Below are 23,773 nucleotides of genomic sequence, written 5' to 3' on the forward strand. Positions count from 1 at the left end.
ACCCCTGATCCTCAGAACACAGCATCGAAGCCTCCTCCCTGACCAGCACACCCATTCTACCCCCTGGTAAATAAACAGGCAGGTGAGTGTGGGTGCTTGTGCATGTGCAGATGAGAGGGCGGATCCTAAGAACCTAGGGCTCACCCCCAGGATGACTGACAGCCCTTCCCCCTGCAGGGCCCATCTCCATCCCTTTGCACCCGGTGGAGCAGGTCTGTCTGAACACTAGCCCATGTGGCCCAGGAGCTGGGGGTCCTGGGACTGGGAAGCCAGAAACCTGACGTATTACCAAAGCCTTGCAATGCTTTTCAGTGTGAGACCCGAGATGGGGTTGGCCTCTCCCTGTGCCTCAGTTTCCCTATCCGGAAACTAAAAGAAGAATGAGGTCACCTCTGTGGCTGCCTCCTAGTACCAGCACTCCCCAATTCCATACCTGTGATCTCCGTGACCCTGACAGATTCAAGAGGTCATCCCAAGTCACCAAGCACACTAAGGGCAGAATAAAGAGTCGCAAGCACATGCGGGTGCCAGGGGGCAGTATCACCCTGACCCCAAAGAGGCAAGGAAGCCCAGGGAGCTGGCAGAAGACACCCGTCCTCCTTCCCCAGGAAGGAAGGCAAAGAGGGCTCCTCAGTGCGGCTAGAGGCACCCAGAGTCCTGCCTCCTTTCTGTGCATGCCCCAGCTCACCCCTCTGTGCCCCACGTCCCACCTCTGTACTGAGACAACACAAGATTCAGCCCAGCCTAGATCCCAGACTCAGCACCAAGCTCCATACACCCATACAGCCCAGTTCCCCCAAACTCCCTAGGATCTTAAGCCCTGCCTCCAGGCAGCCCTCCCCTTGCCTTCCCTACTGCCCTCCAAAGGGGCTGGTGGGGACAGCCCTGCTCCTTGTGCCAGCAGAGGCTCCCCTGGCCCTGCATGGCCAGAGCCTGATAACAGTCTCCTAAACTAAACAGTAAACAAGAAGAAGTTTAGATTTTCCTGATGCTGCAGTTCCTGATTAATCCCCATAGCAAAGGAAAGGAAAAGAGCTGGTTACTCTAAAAGAGACTCACTTCCTATTTCCAGGCAGAACCTCCAGCCTGAGCCAGAGGAACCCCCACAGGGTTGGGGGGGGGTCCCTACTCCAGCCCTCTGCCCAGCTTCAGACCACTTACCACAGGCCCTTCCCCCCAGTGTCTCTGAAAATCCTGGGCTGACTGATGCTACCATTCTGCCCTTTGCCCTTTGGACAGGCCAGGTCACCTCTCAGACCTCAGTCTTCTCATCTCTCAAACACAAAATGAAACATGCGACCACTTGAGGTTAGACAGAAATTTTGTCATATTTTTTTAGAGATGGATGCTGAACTATTTTGGGGTGAAATGTCATGATGTCTATAATTTACTTTACTTCAGAAAAAAAAAAAGATAAAGCAAAATGTGGTAAAATGTCAACAATTGTTACATCTAGGTGAGCGGTATATGGGAGTTTCCTCTACTGTTCTCCCTGCCTTTCTGTATGCTTGGAAATGTTCCTAACAAAAAGTTAAAAAAAAAAAAAAAGAAAGAAAGAAAGAAAAAGAAAAAGAAGAAAGAAATGCATTGGTCACATGAGCTAGAGCCCCACAAACAATGCCTCATGCTCCTGGTGGGTCTGAAAGGCAGCTGGGTCTCTTAAGTAGGTTAAACATCCCCCCTGCCATCTCTTTTATGTGGTTTCCCTAGACATCGCTTTTTCACAAATCACACTGAGTCCTAGCTGCACCTTTAGACGCCTTAGCACATTCAGAACCCAGACACAGCACTTTAGTGAAGCAACTGTTGTCTTCTGACCGACCACCCCTCTCCTACCGTCCATCTCCCTGTCCTTTCTGCATAGTAGCCCTGGGCTAAGAACCACCACCCTCTTGGAGCCTCACAATGCCCCCTGACCCACCCGTTAGGCAGAAGTGATGACAAGTCAGTGACTGCCTTGCCATCTCATTCAAAGGCACAGTGTCACCCCACAGAGAATGAAATGCCCATTTAACAGGTGGGAAAGCTGAGACTCGGGCCAGGAGACACTGGAAGCAGAACACAGAAGGCGGGGACAGAGGGAAGCAGGAGTGAGCAAAGGCCCCTGCCTGCCCGCCCTCCCTCCTCCACATCCCTCTCCCCGGAGCCTGGCAGCGAGAATCAGAGAGAGGATGGCCAGTACCTCCCTTTCTCCCTTCTTATTTATCGAGCTTTCTGGTCAGGAATAAATGGCCATGATCACAATCTCCCAGCCAGGCCCAGCTGACCCACACTAACACTGGCCAGGCCTGCCTCCACCAATCGATAATGGAAGAGTTATCAGGACCCCAAATAATCAATTGCTAATTGGTGAAGGCCATGCAATTCATCGGGGACAGTTACGTGTGGCCAATGACTGGGCGTCCCTGTCCCAGCCTGGCGAAGGCTCCGGGAGCGGGGGGCGGGGAGGAAAAGGCCTTACTGAGGTGAGCACCTCAGCAGAAAAGCTGCCTGTAACTTGGAGCTTGTCAAAGAGATGTCTTGAGCGTAGCCCACATGCCCAGGCCTGAGGAGGAGGAGGATGTGGCAGTGGCCACAGGGGCCCTGAGGGACAGGCCACATGCCCCTAGCCAGCCCATCTGGCCCCAAGTCCCTGGATGGATAAGCCGAGTCCCTGCCACCAAGGCATGGCCAGGCCATGAAGAGAGACCAACTGCCATGTATCCCAGGCCTTGAGCACAGGAGGCCTCACCTGCAATAGGTGCATAGCAAACATCGGCTAAGGTAAAGCTTAAGATGAGCTGCCCTGGGAGTTCTGAGGAAGGAGCAGCAGCTACTCCTCACTAGGGTGACGAGGTGGGGCTTTTAAACATGGCCTTTAGGCTGAAGGTTGAAAAGTGGGTGGAATCCATGGGCAGAGATGGAGGAAGGAATCAGGCAGGGGGACAGCAGAGCGAAACCCTGGAGGAAGGACAGTCAGCCTGCGTGAAGGGGAGAGTGGGAGGCATTTGGCTGGAGCCTGGGTGCGCAGAGGAATACCGAGGGAGAGCATCAGACTGCAAGACATGAGGGATCCAGACACCAGTATGGAGGAACGGGGAGCCCTTGAAGGGGGCTGAGTAGGAGCGTGACAACCAGCATGTATTTGGAAGGACCGTTAAATTCCATGGAGTCCACAGTGACTGCCAGGTTGCACACCCCAAGAGGGCAGGGGCTGGTCTTATTCATCTCTGTCACCATGGCAGCCAGCACAGCTGGGCTCAAGGGAAGCACCCAACAAGTGAATCGCTGGATGACTACAGGACCATCAGATGTAGGACTGGGGACTCCTGGACTCACAGCTGTGGAAGATGATGTTTGTATAAAAAATATATGTTTACAGTGGAGCCTCAAACACAGCCTTGGGAAACCGGCAGGATTACCTCCAATTTACAAAGAGGGAAGCTGAGGCTCAAAGAGGGACAGTGACCTGGCCAAGGTCACACAGCTGGTCAGGGGCAGAGCCCAGTGCTCTCCCCACCCTGTCCAGAGGCTGAGCCCAACGCTGCCCAGGAGGTAAAGATCCACCTCTCCTCACTCCCTGGCACCTCCCACCCCTACCCCATGCCAGGCAGACAGAGAAATGCAGCAAATGCTGCCTCACTGAGCATCCCCCATACCAACACCAACAGGGATTGGCTGCTTGTCACCATGGCAGCCTGTCCCTGTACCTATAATGGAGATACGGCCAGGCAGAGAATCTCTAGATTCCCCAAGCTTGGTCTAGACAGACCTTACTGAAGACAGATCCACTTCTCCCTAGCCTCCACCCCCCGAAGTTTGGGAAGCGTACTGATGGAGCAAGAGTCCCGGACCAAGAGTCCATCTCACTGTGTACCTCTGGAGAATCATTTCCAGGTTTCCTTATCTATGAAATGGGATGGTGCCATGAGGACCAAATGATGCAGGGAGTTAAAAACTTATGGAGGAGTTCCCGTCGTGGCGCAATGGTTAACGAATCCGACTAAGAACCCTGAGGTTGTGGGTTCGATTCCTGGCCTGCTCAGTGGGTTAAGGATCTGGTGTTGCCGCGAGCTGCGGTGTAGGTTGCAGGCGCGGCTCGGATCCCACGTTGCTGTAGCTCTGGCGTAGGCTGGTGGCTACAGCTCCGATTAGACCCCTAGCCTGGGAACTTCCATATGCCACGGGAGCAGCTCTAGAAAAGAAAAACAAACAAAAAGACCGAAAAAAAACTTATGGAAATTTATAAGGCATATTTTGTCCTGGAAAATAATAATAATAATACTTCAGCCTGAAGATGGAAACTCCAAAGGACTTACTTCCCTCTCCCAACAGAAAGCAAAACATAAGCTAACATTTTCTGAGATTTTCAGGGTATCAGGCTAGTGTACGCTTTACATGTATTATTCCAAAGTATGTGAATGACACCCCTACAAGGTAGGTCTCACTCTCCCATAATAGATGAGGAAACTGAGGCTCAGAAAAGTAAAGTGACTTGCCCGAACTCATCCACCTCAGAAGCGACTGAGTCAGAATTCCAACTCAGTTCCAGAAGGTATCCAAGCCTGGGCTCTTTTGATCACCCCAGGCTGACTCCAGGGGTCTGTTCCCACAACCCAAAATCTCGGAGCTATAGAATCAGCGCTCGGAGTAAGGCTGCATGTCACACACATATACTCCACTGAGGCCTGAGACATCAGATGCACCCTGCCACCTCATGGCCTGTGGACCAGCAGGGCCATCAGAGCTGGGTGGGAAATTGGGAGGGTGGAGGCAGAGGCTGGCACAGCTGGTCCTGAGCTAATTGGATCAGTCCTGGGCACAGAGCCGCCTGTCCGGCTGCCCTGGCAGATGGGTGCTAGAACTGGGCCACCTGCCAAGGGCCAACCTCCATGTCCAAACCAACCTGGACAGCGAGGTTCCATTTTGGCCTCCTCCCACCCTGACCCTGGTGGCTGGCAGAGCCCACAGAGATCCAGAAGGCCAGGGTGGCAGCCGCTATCCCTCCTTCAGCGGCTGGCGCCTCCCCTGATGGGACCATATGGCCCCATATGCTCCCTGACAGCTGGACTGCCAAAGCAACTGCCTGCGGACGTCCTCAGCAAAGGCCCCGAGGCCCCAGCCATCCCAGCCCAGCAGGCCACAGGCACAGCCAGGAAAACCCCAGGCTGGAACGCCCTGCCCCCAACTTGCTTTATGACCTTGCATAAGTCACTGCCCTTCTCAGGCATCAAACTCTTCCTCCATCAAAGAGCAAAGCTGACCACTCCTGTACCTCTTCCCTCCGTATTCCACTTCCAAGGTCACTAACTTCCACCCAAGATCACTCCAGGTCTCCAGTGAGACAAGTAACCTCATCCAATTTCCAGACATAGAAACTGAGGCCCAAGGGACCTCAGGGACTTGCTCAAGTGCGCATAGCAGGAGGGCTGGTACTAAAGGCTGTATTTTTGACTCTAGGATGCTGGCCACCTCCATATGCCCAGGTGGTAGGAATGGTGATACCTGAGGCCCTGCCAACTCCAATGGCCTATATGGCCTCACCTGGCTCCCCACCCAGCCCTAATCTCTCCATCCTCCATTTGAAGGGGAACCACGCTTGGCCCCTTGGCCATCCTGGTGAAGGCTGGCAAGGCGCCTGTCCCTGCTATGGCCCTGGATTCCCCTGGCGGCCTCAGGACTGCCTCCCAGCCTCTGACTCCCCTGGCCAACCCCGCCCACGACCACCAGAGGGAGCGGTTTAAATTGCAAATCTGATAGCGTCCCTCCAGAACTTCAACCCTACAACCTCTGAATTCAGAATCAGCCCACACTCCTCAGTCGGGCACTCAAGATCCTCCTCCGTCTTGTGCCAACCTGCTCTGTGCCTGCCGGGCCCCTGCATGAACTACTCCACTGCAAACACGTTCCACCCATGGCTGGCGCCTCCCACCTCCATGCCTTTGCTAACACTGTGCCATCTGCCCGGAAAGCCCTTACTCGGTCACATCCTCCATTCATTCACTTATTCAACATGTTTCCTGAGCATCTAAGTGCCAGAATCACCTGAACTGGTCAAATGGCAGCAGCCCTCTCGGTCCCTCTGAAATAACCCCTTTGCCAACCTCCCTTGCCCATACCTCTGCAGGGGCCCAGCCCGGTCTGCCTCATACCTAGGGGTGTGGGTTGATGTCCAGGTCCTCTTTCAGAGTCCACCCAGTGAAAGGTCCAGGCTTGTCATCAGTATTCCCAGCACTCAGCCTGGGCCTCAAACCAGGAGATGCCCCTGAATGTGGAGTGAGCCCCAAGTGCAGGGTTCCAGGCAGTGAAGAACAAGGCCGAGCAAGGCATGGTTCCTGGGAGCAGATATCTGGACCCTGAAAGCCTGCAGAAGAGACTCTGATGGGCCAGAGTGGCCCCCAGTTCCCCTCAAAGGGGGCCTGAGCGGTCTCGGGAGTAAATTTACCCCCTCAGGTCACCCCACGGCCCAGCCCAACCAACAGCTTATCACTGAACTTGTTACAATTTAAAACATAACCATGGCAGGGTCAGGGCCTGGCTGGACAGAGAAATTAAAGGGACCACACTGAGCACTACCTCTTCGTAGTCAGGAGGTTTGAGCGGGGAGTGGCTGTCTTTCTAAAGGGGCAGCCAGCTGGGATTTTCACCCCTGACACACAGACCAGGTGCCAAAGAGATGTCATGTTCTCTCCCTCCCCATCCATAAGGTCCCATATGAAGGGCTCATCCTGTTGGAGTCAGGTGGCAGGGTTGTGGGGGCAGAAGAACCAAGGCAAGATTCAGGGTTCAAGCAGGCCTTGATGGCAGGGGTGGGGGCAAGCAGACATCTGGTCATGCTCCAGCCACCTGATCAACCAAAGCATCAGTCAGGTCAACAGGGAAAGAGGCAAAAAAGAGCTCAGGGAGCCACAGGAGGACAGAGGGGTAAAGGGGGAGGGGACAGCGGAGAGAAAAAGAGAGAGAAATGACAGCTAAGAAAAAGTCAGGGAGAGCTGGCAGAAAGGAAGAGGGAGAGGCAGAGAGAGGCTATTCCGGAGTGAAGCCAGCACAAAGAGGCTGAAGGAGCCACCACTGGACCCAGCAGGCCACCACCTCCACCCCCAGCCCCAGGATGAGCTTTGGTCAGCCCCGGGCAACAGCTCTCCCCACCAGAGGCCTTCAGGGGCCTCAGTGGCCCAGAGGATGAGTCCAGGCTGTCATCAGGACTGCAAAGATGGTCACAGAGGCCTTCCTGGAGCGGTCAGCTACTCTAGCCTCCTGTGTCTCAGATGGGCCACTTAGGCAGGAAGTGGCCCCCAGACCATGTCCCCTATAACACACATTTAGACCATCCGCCTGAAGGTAAGCTCTTTGGCCCACAAAGGGACAGCAGGATAGAGATCTCAGGAGAGCGGGAAGGGCTCCGGGGCCCAACCAGGTCAATGCCAGGACATAGAGTGCCAGGCTGGGGGTGAGGAAACCCCTCTGACACACAGAATGATACCGACATCCCAGTACCTATGATTATAGGAATCAGCTTTGCAAATCATTAAGCAGAGCCCAGGCAGACTCTGGCCCCAAATCTAAGCGGCAAAGGTTAACAAGGCTGGGGTCGAGTCAGGAAGAATCAAGCCAAGAGTGGCTGTGCCCACCTCCCTGCCCATCTGGAGAGGGTGTTGGTTCCAGGCAGCAGGAGAGCTGCCCTGGGGAGACCCTCCAGCAGCAAGCCCCCAGAGCCCTGCTGCCAGGTGAATAAAGAGGGCCTGGGTGCCCTCCCTGCCCCCTCCCCTCCTCACCAAAAACCAGGGTTAAAGGATAACTTCGCCATGAAAGAGGCCAACCTAAGATTGCAGTTCCATCTTCTGCCTCAAAATCCTCCTCTGTGAAATGGAGAGGAAGTGGGCCCATGGCCCCTGCATTCTTACAAGGTGGCAGAGAGATTCCAGAGGGGGTAATGGAAGTGGAAGTAAGATCTAAGCCTGCAAGCTGGTCACATAACGTCTTACCATTCCCCAGAGACCCGGTGGATACTGACCAGTCCAACATCACATCCCTCTACCCAGCATCTAGGCTGAGAATAAGGCTTCTGACCCTATAGGCTCATATACTGAGTGCCAGGAAGGAAGGCACATGGACAAAGGCTACCGAGGAACTCAGCTACTCCAACCCAGAATCCCAAGCTGGAAGGAAGAATTCAGAAGCAATCAGAGAAGGCTTCCTAGAAGAGGAAGACCCTGCCTTGGAAGCAGGGAGAATTTGGTAACAGGGAGGGACCTGCAGAGAGCCTGACCTCTGGCCTTTTCTTGGGCGTCTCACTCCTGGGAACACAGGGCTCCCTCTCAGGGGCACTGTCCTAAACCCCTTCTCCCCATCTTATCTTCTACTGAAGGGGCAGGGCTGGCATTTGGGAGTGGAGGGCGGGAACGGGTGGGGGGGTGGCGTGGGGGTGGCTAGGAAGTTCCCAGAAGCAGTCAACAGTGGACAGGAACACAGGAAAAGAGTCCAGAAGGTGGGGCTGGGGTATAGCAGGGCCCAGAGTGAGGCACGCAGAAGCATGGCTCCAAGCAAAGCAGGGATGGGGCTGTGGGAGTGGCATCAGGCTGGGGGCTTAGAAGCTCCCCCTTCCAAGCCCTAGCCTCTTCGGAGCTTCCCGGGGGTAAAGACTGATGGAATGCACTTTTCTGGCAGTTCCCTTCTTCCAGCCGCCTGTCCCACGAAGCAAAGGGCGTAGGGACACATACACCCGCACGTTTCCCAACTCCCCCCCACCTCAAGCCCCGTGTCCTCAGCCTGGCTGCAAAGACGACCTCGTGGCTCCGGGACCTGGAAGCTGTAGCCGCGCGGTCCCGTCTGACCGTGGCGGGGTCACAGGAGTTGGGCACCCGGAGTGGCTAAGCGGCTCTGTGGGGCTGGACGGGTATCCCAGGGAGCCAGCAATTGTGCTGACGGGGCGGTGAAGATGCACCTCTCCTCCCGCCTAGCGGTACAGCCGCATCCCCGCCCCATTCCTCGCTCGCGTTCTCTCGTCGAGAAAGAAAGGCTGGAATTCCACCATTAAAGCGCCTCGCCTCCATCCTCTCCCCACAAAAGCAAAGTTGCTCCAAGTCGCCGGGGCTCCGGCTGCAGGCGAGGGTTAGGCGGGGCCGCGCAGCGGGCGGGAGCGCGGTCACAAACCTGGGTGCCAAGCGCGCCCCCCTCCAGCTCCGCGCGTGCACACCCCCCACGGGCGCGCACCCAACACCCCACCCCCAACCCACTGCCCCCAAGGCTCCCGCCCAATCAGAGGCCGCGCACGCGGCGCTGCCGGCGGGCAGACACCCCAGTTCCCGGGCCTGCGCCCCCGCGGCCCCTACCCCGCCACAGCATCCTGGCCCAACCACACTCACCGTCCCAGGCGCGCACTCCGCGCGCGGCTCCGCTCCGAGGCCGCATTCCCGGGCTCGGCTCCGCTCCGGTTCCCGCTCCGGCTCGGATTCCAGCTCCGCAGGGCTCGGCTCCGAGATGGTGGCCGCGGTGACGAGCGAGGCGGGGAGGGCGTGTGTGTGTGTGTGTGTGCGCGCGCAGGCGGGCGGGCTCGCGCCCAGCGTGTGCGTGTGCACGGGAGGGCCCCCGCGCTCCCCTGCGTGCCCTGCTCCTGCCTCCTGCTCTCCACGCTGCGATGCCAGCAGAATCCCTAACGCGCGCTCCCACCCGCCTGGGCGCTCACACTCGCGCACACACGCGACACCCGGGCGCGCACACACACACACACCTGCCGCCGCGCACCCGGCTCCGCACTCCCGACTCACCCTCCTGGGGCGCTCACAATGGCCCCCTGGCCCCGGCCCGCCAGATCCCCGGAGCGCAGCCCGCAGGGCCTGTGGAGTGGCACTGCGTCCCCTACCAGGCTGGCCCCGCCTGAGGTCCCTCGCTGCTCCCAGAGGGGCCCCCTCGGGTGTCCCTTCTTCTAAACCCTGCCCCGCCGGGCCGCGGCGGTGCTCTCAACCAGATCCCCGGCCGGGGCGCCCAACTCCGGCTTCCGGCGCTCCCACCCAGAGGCACCGGCTCCGTCCTCCTGTCGCCTGCGCTGCCGCCCGCAGCCGCGTGCTCTCTGCTCCTTTCTCTCCCCTTTTCTGCCACTGCCTTGCCTTTTACCTCCTCTCCTTTCTCCCACCTGCACCCGCCGAGATCCCTGTCCTCTGTCTCTCCTGCTGCCTCTCCGTCTATCTTGCCGACGCCCTCTCCCGCGCCTCCTCCTCCCCACCGCCCTGCACTGCCCTCACATTCTCCGCGCTATATGGGGTGCCGCCCGCCACTCGCCCGGCCTAGGGTTCGGGCACACAGTGGGCGGTGAGGGAACCCGCCGCTCCCGGGCCCCGCTGGCCCCTCAGCTCTCGGCTCGCTCCGCGGCTCCTCACTCCGGCCTGGCGGGCGGCGACGTCCCGCGCTAGCCTCGGCTGTCACTGACAGCTCCCATCTCGCCCGGGCTTAAAGGGATAGCGCACCGGACTCGACCTGCCCCACCCGGGGGCGCCGGGGAGGGCGGCCTCGTGCGCCAGGACAGTCCAGAGCGGTGGTGCTGCTGGGGCCGGGCGGGCGGCGCCCTGTCTTCCGCCTTTGAGCCAGGCCCTCCGGGGCTGGAGGTGAGTCAAGGAGAAGGGCAGTAGGGAGCTGCCCGGACCACGCCATCTAAGGGGCGCTCAGTGCTGTTGGCAGCTTAGCCTAGAGGCAGGCTGGGGTGTAGGGCAGAGCAGGCTGGACTCCCGGCGCTGCAGGGTGCGGGGAAGAGGGATCAGAGAAGCAGCTGGGGATCTGAGCCCAGTGTGAGGACACCTGTCCTGCTGAGAGGATGGGGCTCACAGGGTGGCTTCCCAATGTTGCTGTGTGACCTTGGGCAAATGCCTGCCTCTCTCTGAGCCTCAGTTTACCCTTCCTTGGAAGGACATTGGCTTCTATCATCCCTGGGGCTCTGATTTGGTGGTAGATCCCTCCAAAATGAGAAAGCTGGAGGTATGATGGAACTTTGGGGGATGGAAGAATTGATATTGAAGCTAGGAATTTGAAGGATGAGTAGGAGTTGGCTGGGCAGAAAGGGCATCCCACGCCAAAAGAAGAGGATGTGCAAAGACCTGGAAGTGGGAAACAAGGAAAGATGCCTGTGTTTGGGGAAGAAAAGCTTATAAAAGCCTTGAATTGAGGAGTTTCAACTTTGTTCTGGGGCAGCAGGGTGGATGCCACTAAGCTAATCTAGGCAGAAGCCCTCCCCATCCTTCAGCCATCACAGAGGCATCACTAAGGGCTCCCCAAATCCAGGAGCTTTTGAAAGAGGCCTCTCCCCTCCTGGTAAACACCCCCATCCCAACCTCTGCTCCCAATCTCAGCAGCCAGACGCAGCAGAGCCTCCCCCTGCTGCCCAGAGCTGGAAGTGGGATAAGGCCAGGCCTCACTGTGTTTGTGCTGAGTCCAGGAAGGGTCAGACTTTGGCACCCACCCACCAAGTTGCCCTGCAAAGACCCCAGACTTTGTTGTCAGGCATATACAATGTCAGTTCCAGCCTCAGTGCCCTCTTCTGTACAATGGGAGTAAAAATACTCAGCCACAAAGAAGGCTGGTGAAGAATTCATGAGAATAACACACAGGAATGACCCAACACAGAGGAGGCTTTCAGCAAATTCCTTTTCCTTCTCCACTGGCCATCCCAAAGGCCTTTACCATCTCCCTTTTCCCTCCTTCCCTGGCCATTTTCCTTCTGTCTTCCTATCAGACTTCCTGGGGCCCTCAAGGGAAATGAGCTCACTGCTGTTGCCTGCTCTGGCTCAACACACCTCCTGAGGAGTCTTCCCAGGGCTTCCAGGTGGGCCCTAGGGAAGACAAACAGAGACAAACAGCCTTTCCCCAGGGTCTCCGACATCCAAGCAGAGAAGCAGCCTACATCCCCATCCTATTCCTATTCTGGGAGCCACACAGTTTTTGTGTTTGTGCTTGGGATTATGCCCCCAGCTTTGCTGTGCAACCTCATCTAGATGGCACACCTTCTCTGAGCCTCAGCTTCCTCCTTAAGTATGAGGACAAGCTGATGTGCCTCACGGGGGCCATGAACATAAGTCTAGGTCATTTATTTTCCCTCAGCATATCCAGGCCATGTCCCTCTATCTAAGAATCCTGCACAAAGGAAAGCAGATACAGAAGACCCCTTATAGTCCTGCCCTTGTGCTAGTGGCCAGGAGGTGTTACCACCTGTGCCTCCTGGCAGGCTTTGCAAAGAGACAAAGCCTGAATATGAATAAGCCTACTTGGAGGAATCATTTTCCACTCTCAGAGCAGCAGCAGCCAAAGGCTGGGACCCAGAGGCCAGGGGCCAGGACGACGTGGGCAGCTCCAGGAAGTAGCTCCTTCATGAGAAGCCAGAAACTGGCTTCTTCCTGCCACAAAGGCTGAGATCAGTGCCCCTGCTGATGCCAGCTCAGGCCTCCTCTGCTGTTTTCTGCCAGGTCTACAGGCCAGTGGGAGAGGCTTTGGCAGCGTCCCAATCCAGTCACCAAGCCAGGTCCAGCCCAGGGCTAAGTGGCCCACATGGAGTCCCAGGAGGCAGGGGGCATTTCCTGCCTGCCTTCTCAGCCAACCAACCCATGGCTTCCTGGTTCAGGCTGAAAAATAAATAGGGTCATTAAAGGTTCAGAGAAAGGCCCCACTTATCCTGTCTCCCCACCTCCCAGCCTTTTCCCACCTGTCCCGCTTCCTCTTGGCTTCCACACAACCCCCCACCTCTCAAGTCCCTCCATCCCTAAACAGCTCTCCTTGGGTACCCCCTGCGCACTCCAATCTCCATCCTTCTCTTTTTTTTTTTTTTTTTTTTATCTTTTTGCCTTTTCTAGGGCTGTTCCCACGGCATAGGGAGCTAGGGGTCGAATCGGAGCTGTAGCCTCCAGCCTACATCACAGCCACAGCAACGCAGGATCCAAGCCACGTCTGCGACCTGCACCACAACTCACGGCAACGCCAGATCCTTAACCCACTGAGCAAGACCAGGGATCGAACCAGCAACCTTATGGTTCCTAGTCAGATTCGTTAACCACTGAACCATGATGGGAACTCCACTTCCCTCCTCCTCTTTATTCTTAACCTACTGTGTGTCAGGAGTTTTTATATGATGGTTCACCCTTACACTAATCTTGATGTTACTCCGATTTCAGAGAAGAGAAAACCAAGGTTCAGCCTGTGGTGCCAGGATTTGAACTGAGAGCCATTGTTCTTTATTCTCTTCATGAACATTTGTTGAGGGCCTGCTCCATACCAGGCACTGTGCCAGGTGTGGGAATACACATCAGAGAACTTAGAGTCTCGAGAAAGAAACAGACAGAACTCAAAGAGACAGAACTCTTTACACTGTAAAAAATGTAAAATTACAACTAGCACAGGTACCATAAAGATCTAAGGGGCTGTTAGGTTGAGGCCCTGTCTGGTTTGGGGAGCCAGGGAAAGCTTCCTGCAGGATGTGACATTAGACCTGGCACCAGAAGGGTAGATATTAACTAGGAGAAGTAAGGAGCTCTGGGGGGAGGGAATGGTACATGCAAAAGCCTTTGGTGAGGCCTTCCCGTCGTGGCGCAGTGGTTAGCGAATTCGACTAGGAACCATGAGGTTGCGGGTTCAACCCCTGCCCTTACTCAGTGGGTTAAGGATCTGGTGTTGCCATGAGCTGCGGTGTAGGTCGAAGACGTGGCTCGGATCCCGCGTTGCTGTGACTCTGGCTCTGATTAGACCCCTAGCCTGGGAATCTCCATATGCCGTGGGAGCAGCCCAAGAAATGGCAAAAAAAAAAAAAAAAAAAAAAACCTTTGGTGAGAGAAAGCCCATGTGGCCAGAGCGAAAGGAAAGGGAATTTGAGATGTGGCTGCATGGGTCCAGGATAGCAAGTGTTAGTGGGCCCTATAAGGAGTTGAGGGTTTAGCCTCATGGCTCTGGGCTGGCCCTGGAGGGGTGAAGCAAAGGGCAGTGCCCCCACTGTTCCTCCAACAGCTCCGCAGCCGGCCACTCAGCACCCTCCAGCCAAGGACCACTTCTATCCTCTTCTGATGCCCTGGGCCTAACACAAGGTGGGACATGATGGGGGCTCAGACGTGGCAGCTGAGCAGGCAGCACGGTTGGCAGTGGCGGGGAGATCTTTGCTCTGCCTTCACTCAGACTCCCCCTGAATGACTGTGCAGCTCCCCCCCCCCACGCCCGCTCTGTCCCCCGTAACTGTAAAACAACAATTAGACTGATTCCCTCCGCCATGTCTGGTTGACCCTGGGCCATAGCCTGTGACAAAGAAGTAAAGAAGATGCAATAGTCAAAATGACCCCACCTGAGCCAGATTCCGGGGCCTAGGTTCCTGCAGAGGGGCATGTGGGGGTGGGGATGAGGGTGCTTGCTTGAGGCCTGCTGGCCTGCTGCCTTCCCATCCCACCTCCCCTCCTGAGCCTACCCACCCCAGCCCTTCCCAAATGAAGTATTCCAAGGAGGTTCCCTCCTCTTCCCACCCCCAGTCTGACTGGCACCCTCACCCCCTTCTCCCCCATCAGACTTCTGCGAGTCCCTCTTGGCCTGTAAGAGCTGAATTGGATCCTCAGACCTTTAGTTTTCCCATCTGAAAAAGAGTGTAATTCTTTATTGCTCCTATCTCCCTGGTCAGGAGAGAGGATGAAGAAATCAAATTCTTGATATAACTTCCATCCACTCTATCAGAGGCACTGCTCCCTTGTCAAGCATCCTCCTGGAGTCAACACCGCTGGGGGAAAGAGACATACCGGATGACTTTTTAAAACCTCCCCTGGAACATCATAGCCACCTGCCCTTCCCCAGGGACACAGCACATCTTCCCAATAAGACTATCACCCTAATGGGGGCCACTGGACAGAAATGGGTTTGTGCGTCCCACTTACTGATGGGAAACTGAGGCTCCAGAGAGAAGAGGCTGGCCCCAGTCACCATGACAAGCCCTCCTGCTTTGCTGCATCCCAGGCTACTGAGGGGAGTCCAGGGAAGGGGACTCTGTGGTGTGCCACCCCTCTCCCAGTGCTCTCTTGTGGGTCCAGACAACAGCTGGAGGGGCCGCTGCAGAACGTGCTCCCTTGCTGGTTAGCAGGGCACTCTGCCATGTGGGAGGCTCTCTTCTCTGGGTTATCATTGCTGCTCCTGAGCCTGCCACATCTTGTAAGGGTCCATCCTGAAGATGCTGGTGTGGCCCTTCAGGAACTGGCCCCAGGGCAGCAGGGCCCACCCCAGCTCGTTGAGAGGGCTCAGGTCAATCCACCCTTCTGTCACGTCGGCTTTTCCTACAATAATCGCACGTGCCTGTAAGTGGGGAAGTGCTTTGCTGTCCGCAAGTCTATCCCATACGGGTTTTCAGCAAAGGCTCACTACAGCCCAGGGAAATCGTAACAAGGATTTTCCTCATTTTACAGATAAAGAAATTGAGGCGCAGGGTTATGGCCAGTATGGCCATTGGGGACCTGCAGTCCAACTCCGTCACGTGACAAGGGAGTCAGGAAAATTGGTGCCAAGGGCATCAGGAGTGGTGGTTACTGGGATCTGGACAGAGAGGTGACCCTGCCTATTACTGAGAAGTGGGGTTGGAATTGCAGTTTGGAAGGCCAGTGTGGCAGGGGGAGTTTGGGGATCTGGGAGTATGCACGGCTCAGGGGATGGACCTACACTTCAGCTCCCTTTCACACAGGTGTGCTCTGTGCCAGCTCCTGTGGGGCCCTGTCCTCAGGGAGTTCACAGGCTATGGGTAGAACAGGCATGTGGACAGCCACAGTCACAGAGGAAGGCTGGGGTTCCAAGTTCTAGAGTGGGCATGTGTGGGGTGGCTGGCAGGATCCCATACCTAAGAATTAGGAGCCCTTGGAGCCTGGCCCTGAGCCTCAGAGAGGAGGAGGGGCCTCCCACACTCCCCTGGGCTGGCCTCAACTGGAGCCGGCTCTCCCCAAAAGGCTGCATTGGCTGCTCTTGAAGGATGCACAGGAATTCACTGGGCAGGAGGAGGGGCCAAGGGAGGGGGAAGTGCAAGCAAAGAGTCACTTCCGAGTTCTCAGCACCCACCACTCACCACCAGTCTGGGTCTGGCTACTGCAGGGATTTAAGGAGTATGTGCTAGCCACTTGGATGGCGTTCGAATGAAAGGAGGAAGCCAGAAAGGAAGGACTGCATGACAGAAGAATAGCAAGCACCCACACTCTGAAGGAGGGGCAGGATAGCAAGGAGGGGCAGGATAGCAAGGAGGGTGCACTAGGGGCCAGGGCAGAGCAAGGGATCAGGGCCAGGTCACCACAGTCCACGGATAATTGGACTTTGAAGGGTTTGAAGATGATCAGATCTGAATTTGTGGACACTCCCTCCAGCTCCTTTGGGGAGGGTAGATGGAGGGGGTAAAACTGGAGGTCAGAGCCTGGAGAGGAGGCTATTGGGGTCCTCCGGGCAAGGAGATGGGCTGGGATAGAGGGAAGATACTGAAGAATTCAAGAAGCGGGATCTGGCGAGGGTCTGGGTGTGGAGATGAGGAAAGGAGGGGCCTCCAAGGCCTTGTGACAGAGTTTATACTGTGAGCCAACCCCCACCAGGTGCCCTGACTGTTCCAAGGAAACTTCCTGTGATCCTCTGCCGGGTGTAGGTGGCACCTCGGTGCGTGCCCAGGCCCCCTTCAGGCTGAAGCACTCCTCACAGCTGCTGAGAGTGTTGAGACCTGCTGACACGGCTGAGTATCTGCCCCTCAGCTGAAGAGAGGCTCCCTACCCAGAGCCATGTCCTTCCACAGGCAGCTGCATCCAACAACTGGTCAAAACAGGGGATAAAGTCTCAACCCTCTTGCCCCTACTCAGGACAACCTTGCAGAGAGATCTCAGATCCAAAGATCCCCAAGGCTCTGCACTTCAAATGCAACACAGCCCAGCGGCTCCCCTGCCCCATCCTGCTTCCCTCACTGCCTCTCTGCCATGGGTATTGATCCCAATAAAGCTCTTGCATGCTCATCTTCCTCCACATGCTGGTATTATCATCCGCATTTTACCGATAAGGAAATTGAGGCTCAGAGATGTTAAGTGACTTGTCCATGGTTGCACAGCTGATGAGTGGCAGGTCATGGGCTGGCTGGGGGGATGGGGGTGGAGTCAGACCCCAGCATAGACCTGTCTAGCCCATAGGCCAGCACTAGAACCAGGAGGGACTTACCCATCTGCCTCTCCCCCTCCCATGGGGAAACTGAGATCTCAGAAGGGACAGGACTTGCCCAGGCTTATAATGTCAGGTTATGATGGCCCTAGGCATATTCCTTAGGGTTCTGCCTCCCACCCCAGCACAGGTGTTCCCTTTGGACCAGAGCTATGTTCTTTTCCCACCTGCTCCCTTTCCAAGCCCAGCACTGGGTCTCAGGTTAGGAATGTCCTTACTCGATTTCCCAAGGCTGGACAGAGATGTTTGCAGTTCCTCCAGGCCAGTAGCAGAGACCTTCGCAGCCCAGCCCTGGCATGAAGCTGGGATATTCTGGGCTGGGTGGGCAAGATCTGACTGGCACAACAGAGCAAACAGAAGGAAAGGAAATCAATTTGAGTGTTTGATTAATTTTAATTTTTAATTTGCACGGAGAGTAATGCACCCCATTTGACACTGCATGCTCACTGCGAGCTGCTGGCCTTCGCCATGGCTGCCACTGCTGCAGTTTGGTGTGCCCAATGGCTCCCTGCCCTTCTGTCAGGCAAGCTAGTCCCTCGCATGGCAGACCAGCCTTCTGCAAAGCAGGGAGGAAAGCCTTCCTCCAGGGTCCTCTGCCTCCTCTGCCCGGGAGAAAGCTGTCTGGTTAGTCCCATGTGCAAAGTGGGAGGGGCTTGAGATGTGCTCCTTCCTGGGAGGACGCCAGTCAGGCAACTTTGTTCCACAATCAGGGTGTGGAGCTCCCATGGTGGAGCAGCAGAAACGAATCCGACTGGGAACCATGAGGCTGTGGGTTCGATCCCTGGCCTTGCTTGGTGGGTTAAGGATCTGGCATTGCCGTGAGCTGTGGTGTGGGTCTTGGACGTGGCTTGGATCCCGTGTTGCTGTGGCTGTGGTATAAGCCAGCAGCTGTAGCTCTGATTAGACCCCTAGCCTGGGAAGCTCCATATGCCTGAGATGAGGCCCTAAAAAGCAAAAACAAAACAAAACAAAACAAAAAACCAAAGTCAGGGTGCAAGAATAGACTCTTGGGCATGGTGACAGACCAGTGTGAGAGGCAAGGGAGATTCTGGGTGCATATCGGTTCACAGGTGCTAAGTAATTGCCCAGGCAACCTCCATTCAGAGAGCAGCCAATCCTCCACTCCCATTTTACAGATGAGGACACTGAAACCCAAAAAGGGACAAAGACCCACCCTGGGCTCAATGGCCAGTTGCCCACAGCAGAGCCTCTTTGAGAAGTCAGGTCTCCTCTGCGGCCCAGGGGGGCATCTCAAGGAGGTCACTGACAAGGTCAAGCCGTGTGACAGTAGGAGAATGGAACCCAAAGGCCCCAAAGGCCAGCCCACTTCCCCTCATACCTCAAACCCAGAGACACAGCAAGGGAGGCCCGAGGGGCTGGGGCTGTCTTCAAGTTCACAGGCAGAATAGATAACCCAGTGCTGAGAAGCTTATGAAAACCAGACATCACTCCATGACAGCTCCACAGCCTGACCCCTGGGCATCCTGCCTGGAAGTGGCCACAGCAGCAGGCGAGAAGACGCCTTGGCCATGACTAGAACCAGCGACCATTCTCTGTGTTCCCCTCCCCCGACACCCAATTCTCACGCTGCCTGAAATTCTACCACTGTGACTGGCAAATGCAAATTAATGAGTTCTGATCACTAGCAGAGCTGGTACAATGATGACACTGGGAGAGAGAGCGTGAAGAGGAATCTTCCCCGTTAGATGTCCTGGGGAGGAAACCCAAGGTGGGGGAGCTGTCCGCTTTTATTGAGCACCTTCTGCACACCGGGCACTGTGCTAAGCGCTTCACAGGCTTCCTCCCTGTCTTTCCAAGGCCCCCTTCCCTGTGACCCAAGTGTGACCCAATCCCTTCTAGCCTCAGTTTCCTCTCTTATAAAATAAAATTAATAATAATATAGCTACCTCTAGAGGATTTGGGGTGATTAAATAAGAAACGGTGGGTGAAGTGCTTCCTATACTGCTGGACACAAAGTAAATGCTAACTAAATGCTAATTATACATAACTCCTGTGCTAAGGCTGAGAACAGACCCAGTTCACGCTTGTCAAATCTGAGCTGCTAATAAGATAAATGTTTCACCACTTGCCACTGCAATGGGGCAGCACTAGGGTGGAGAGGGATCTTCCCAGGGCTATGGACAAAGGAGTTGTCTAGAAACCCAGAGCATTAATGCTAAGACAAAGCATAGAGATGGGGTAAAGCCACAGGAAATGGACTCCCAGAGGCCGGAACCACTCATGCCCAAGACCCCTTCTCACCTGCTGCTGTGGCCACTTCCAAGCAGGATGCCCAGGGATCAAGCTGTGGAGTTGCCATGGAGTGATGTCTGGTTTTCATTAGTCAAGAAGGGAAGAGAGAGAGAAGGGAGTGGCAGAGACCCAAAATGAAACAGAGACATAGGAAGACAGTCACGGAATTTCCATCGTGGCTCAGAGGAAACAAATCTGACTAGCATCCATGAGGACACAGGTTCGATCCCTGGCCTCATTCAGTGAGCTAAGGATCTGTGTTGATGTGATCTGTGATGTAGATTCCCGAGTTGCTGTGGCTGTGGTGTAGGCCAGCAGTTGTAGCTCCGATTCAACCCCTAGCCTGGGAACCTCCATTTGCTGCAGGTGTGGCCCTAAAAAGCCAAAAAAAAAAAAAAAAAAAAAAAAAAAAAGGAAAACAGTCGTGTGATGGCCACCAATACACTGTCCTTATAGCATATGTGCTTTGCTTTTCTCTACTTTTTCTTATCTCATCCTCTAAACAACAATGTCAAGGGTATTATGCACATACATGGTTGATGCTCCAAGAGTCTAATCATGACTTGCCCAAGGTCACTGCCTTGGAGGCAGGATTTGAGCAGGGATCCTTCTGGTTTCTCAAGACCATACTTAGAGGCATATGAATAAGGATCAGGGAGGAGACTGGTACCAGGGCCCAACCCCTCCTCTGGGTCCCAGAGCCCCTGGCCCAGGGCAGCGGGGCCCTCCAGTTCCCAAATCAATGCTTCCTCAGACACCCCAACACTTTAGAAGCCCAGAAAATATCTACCATTTCCCGGTCTGACCCTAGAAGCAAGACTGAAGGTGCCGTGGGAATAACCTGGCCATGCAAGAGAGCTAGGGCAGAAATGTTTTGGGTTAAAAAATAGCATTTTACTACACTAACTACATGCTAAGCACTGCTGTAAGTGCTTTACATATTATGTTTCATTCTATAGCACCCTTTGAGGTAAGGGCTTTATCATCCCCATTTCACAGATGGGGAAACTGAAGCATGGAGAAGTAAAGTAATGCCCTCAAGTTCGCACAGCCTTGGACAGAGAGAGCCAAGATTCAATTTCAGGCAGTGAGTCTGCAAAGGCCATGACTATAACCATCTACCATGCTGCCTATCAAAATGGCCAGGAACTGCCCGTAAGCTCAGTGCCACCCAGGATGGTGTTAAACGTAGGATTCGACTTAACAGCACTCCTATTTGCACACACTTTTTAGAATGCAAAAATGAGCCACCTGTGTCTTTGCCAACTCAGCACTGAGAAGCCAACTGGGCTTCCCCTGCTTTTGCCTCTGTTCCAGAAGACACAGCTACAGGCCATTGGGCTGCATGGAAACATGAGACCACTGACCCGCTGAATGTCCAAAGTCATGTTTGCAGGGCTCTAGGCCCCAGGTCCCACCCATATGATGGTTTCCTAGGATGAGCCAATTCTGACAAGCCCCACTCTGCATTCCATATACCTCTGGGGAGTTTGGGGGCACTCTCCAGGGTCCTGAAATTTCTCTGGCCTCTAATTAGGGAGTCTAGAGACCAAAAAGCTGACTTGGTTCTCTGAACATATTCTTAAAAACCAGGAAGGTATATCAGCATTTTTGGACATGGATTATTACCCTAAGCACATGTGGGGAGCTATTTTTTAGATTCATCACCATCAATCACCAAGGACCATCTTCTTGTGAAGTCCATGAATTGATGCACCTCTCCCTTCTCCCTACAGGTGGCTCCATTCCTATCTAAATTTTCATGTGAAGGATGTGCCTCAATGACAAGGGCTGTTCTCAACCCTGGAATGAGATGAATGCAGCAGAAGTACTTAGTCCAAGTGCTCAGTCAATGTCATTGGCCGCCATCATCGCCACCATCATCCTCATCTTCCCTGAGCAGACGCCTCTTCTGGGATAGCAACCACACCCATATGTGCACCCCCAGTTTGTAGCTCCAAAAAGCACACCTAGGGAGAAGGCAGCAGTCTCCATTGCTGAGTACAAAAGATGGCCAGATGGCAGACTTAAGGGGAAGAAGGAGGGCCTTTCTTTCAAAGGCTGCTCAGATCCGTTCTGTCCCAAAGCTCCCCCTTGGGAGGACCTGGAATATCCTCATCCCTCCTGTGCTTTTAAGTTAAAACTGAGTACAGGTCTGAGAGGGTCTCCCTCAATCCCCCACCTTCCATTCCTAAATCCTGATTGGGAAACCCCATGAAGTAACTCCAGGACCAAGAGTTTGTGGGCCCATCTTCTCCCTCCATAGCCTGCTTCTTATGGCTCCTGGGCTCCCCATCTCCATGGGAAACCAGGAAGCTATATTCTAGGGATTGAAGAAGGCAGGGGTCCTCCCCATTTAAGGAAGGGGCCCAACTCCCAGGGAGGGAGCTGTGTCACCACTACAAGGGTGGGGAAGGAAGAAAGAGAAAAAGAACTGTGCCTCTACCCTTTGCTCCCCACTCCCACATTCTCCCCATTCCCCGAACTTGGAAGGGGCAAGGCCTCAAGGCAGAGGCCCCTTATCCTTGTCATCACATTCAGCCCCAGCCAGCCAGGACCCTGTTACTCAGTCTCCATTGCAAAGCAACTATGCAGGCTCCACTGGTGGGCCTGAGAACCCTCAACTCTGCCTTTAAACAAACACTTATTAAGTGACTACAGTGTGCCTGACCTGTGCCAGGCAATTCTCTTACACTTGATGCCACTTGATCCTGTGACAACCCATGGAAGTAGGTGTTTTACAAGTGAGAAAAGTGAGGCTTAAAGAGGTTGTTATTTTTCCAAGGTCATACAGCTGAGGAGGGGTGGATTGGAAACACAAGCTTGCCCCTTTTCCAGTCTTATGACAGTGGCTCTCCCAGCCCTGCCCCAAATCATTGATCCCACAGAGCTGGCCACAGCACAAGTTTTGCCTGAGAACAGGTGAATTTCATTGAGGAATCAGAGGGGAAAGGAATGTCTAGCCTGGTGTATACCTGCCCTGGGAGAATCTGACCCAGGTTCCCTGGATCCCTGAGTCTTGGTTGGTTCTCTGGGTCTTGAAAGGACACCTCATGTGGGCAATGGTCATGGTAATGGAGGAGGAAAAGCCATCACATCCAAGGTTCAAGTCCTCCCTTGCTCCCCACCTGCCAGGCAGTCAGGCATCCAGAGCACCCAGAGCACTGTTGGGGCTGATGGGTGGGCAGTAGAGGTGGGGGGGTGCATTGAGATCCAGGAGGCAGATGTGCCTTCCTCCCACACCTGAATAAAAGCCACTCACTTCTCTGGGCCACTGAGGAAGATTCCTTCTGAAATGCCACCATTTGCTGAAAAGGTCCGGGGTCACAACCCCAGGGGTCCAGCCGGTCATCAGAAACTGGCTGAGGAAGGGCCAGGGGAGCTCAGGCTCTGCCTAAAAGCCCCAACGACTCCGTATGGGCCTGCTGATTTTTTTCAAAAGCCAAAAGCCAGACTTCCCTCGGAAACCGCCTATTTTTAAAATGCTGGCAACTAATTCAATTTTTTAAGTACCCTATGAGCCCAACCTTTGCCATCTCTGGTGCATGCTCTTAGACGCTCCCGTTGACCGAGGTCCCAGTGGAGACAGCACAACATGGCCCAGCAGTTCAGTGTTCACTGAGTCCCTGCCCACCCGCCTCATCAAAATCTTAGGGATCATGGCCGCCTTTTTACAGCTGCAGAAACCGCGGCTCAGAGGAGACAGAGGCCTTGGTGAGGCCAGGCTCTGACCACAGCCCAGGTCTCCTCCTGCTGCCCAAGATCCGTGAGCTGACCCCTGATTTTAGCTTAGGGAACACAGGCAGGCTCGTCTATGGAAGGAGACCTGGGCAACAGCCAGGTGGAAGTGGCCTGAGCACAGATGAGGACACCAGGGTGCTCTGCAAAGCAAAACCCAGGAGCCTGGGGCAAAGGAGATCTTATTAACCCCTCCATCCTCAGTGCACTCTTTTGATCCAGGTGCCAGCCACAGGGCTCTGAAGAGGTAAAACTGGGTGGTGAGAGGGCTGCCAGTGGCCCTGGTAATGGGAAGGAATGAAGGATTGGATTGGATGTCCTCCATTTGCAGGTGATGTTGGTTCCACCATGCACGAGTCTCATGAGTATTTTTCATCAAGAAGTTGCTACACTGGATATGGTAGGAACTGGGTGGGGACAGAGTTCAGAGGCCACTGGGAGCAAGAAGTCAGGCTTCTCATGTGGAGACCTCAGGAAGGTGAGAAAAATCCACAAGCCTGAGACAAGGAGGCACAAATGTCCTTTCTCAGCTTTGTACACACATGTACATATGTGCCCAAGACGTGTGCATGGACACACCTGTACATGCATACATTCATGTATATGGGCAGATATATATGCAAACGTTCTCACA

General features: G+C 54.8%; 1 protein-coding gene and 1 long non-coding RNA gene across 4 annotated transcripts in view; one reads left to right on the forward strand and one right to left on the reverse strand.

Moving 5' to 3' along the window:
- Nucleotides 1–10,427, reverse strand: part of LINGO1 (leucine rich repeat and Ig domain containing 1) — a 205,531-nt gene extending 195,104 nt beyond the window's left edge. For 2 of the 3 annotated variants that reach the window (XM_021099021.1, XM_005666134.3), the window contains exon 1: nt 9,345–10,104. The gene's annotated coding sequence lies outside the window, so the exon portion shown is untranslated. Of the gene's footprint in view, nt 1–9,344 lie in introns of all 3 variants that reach the window. The other variant, XM_005666135.3, reaches the window with a different exon arrangement.
- Nucleotides 9,702–22,166, forward strand: LOC102167731. The gene is made up of 2 exons (XR_304477.3): nt 9,702–10,580; nt 21,138–22,166. It is a non-coding gene; the product is annotated as an uncharacterized LOC102167731 (long non-coding RNA).

Source organism: Sus scrofa, chromosome 7, assembly GCF_000003025.6.
Source record: "Sus scrofa isolate TJ Tabasco breed Duroc chromosome 7, Sscrofa11.1, whole genome shotgun sequence".
Taxonomy (NCBI): Eukaryota; Metazoa; Chordata; class Mammalia; order Artiodactyla; family Suidae; genus Sus; species Sus scrofa.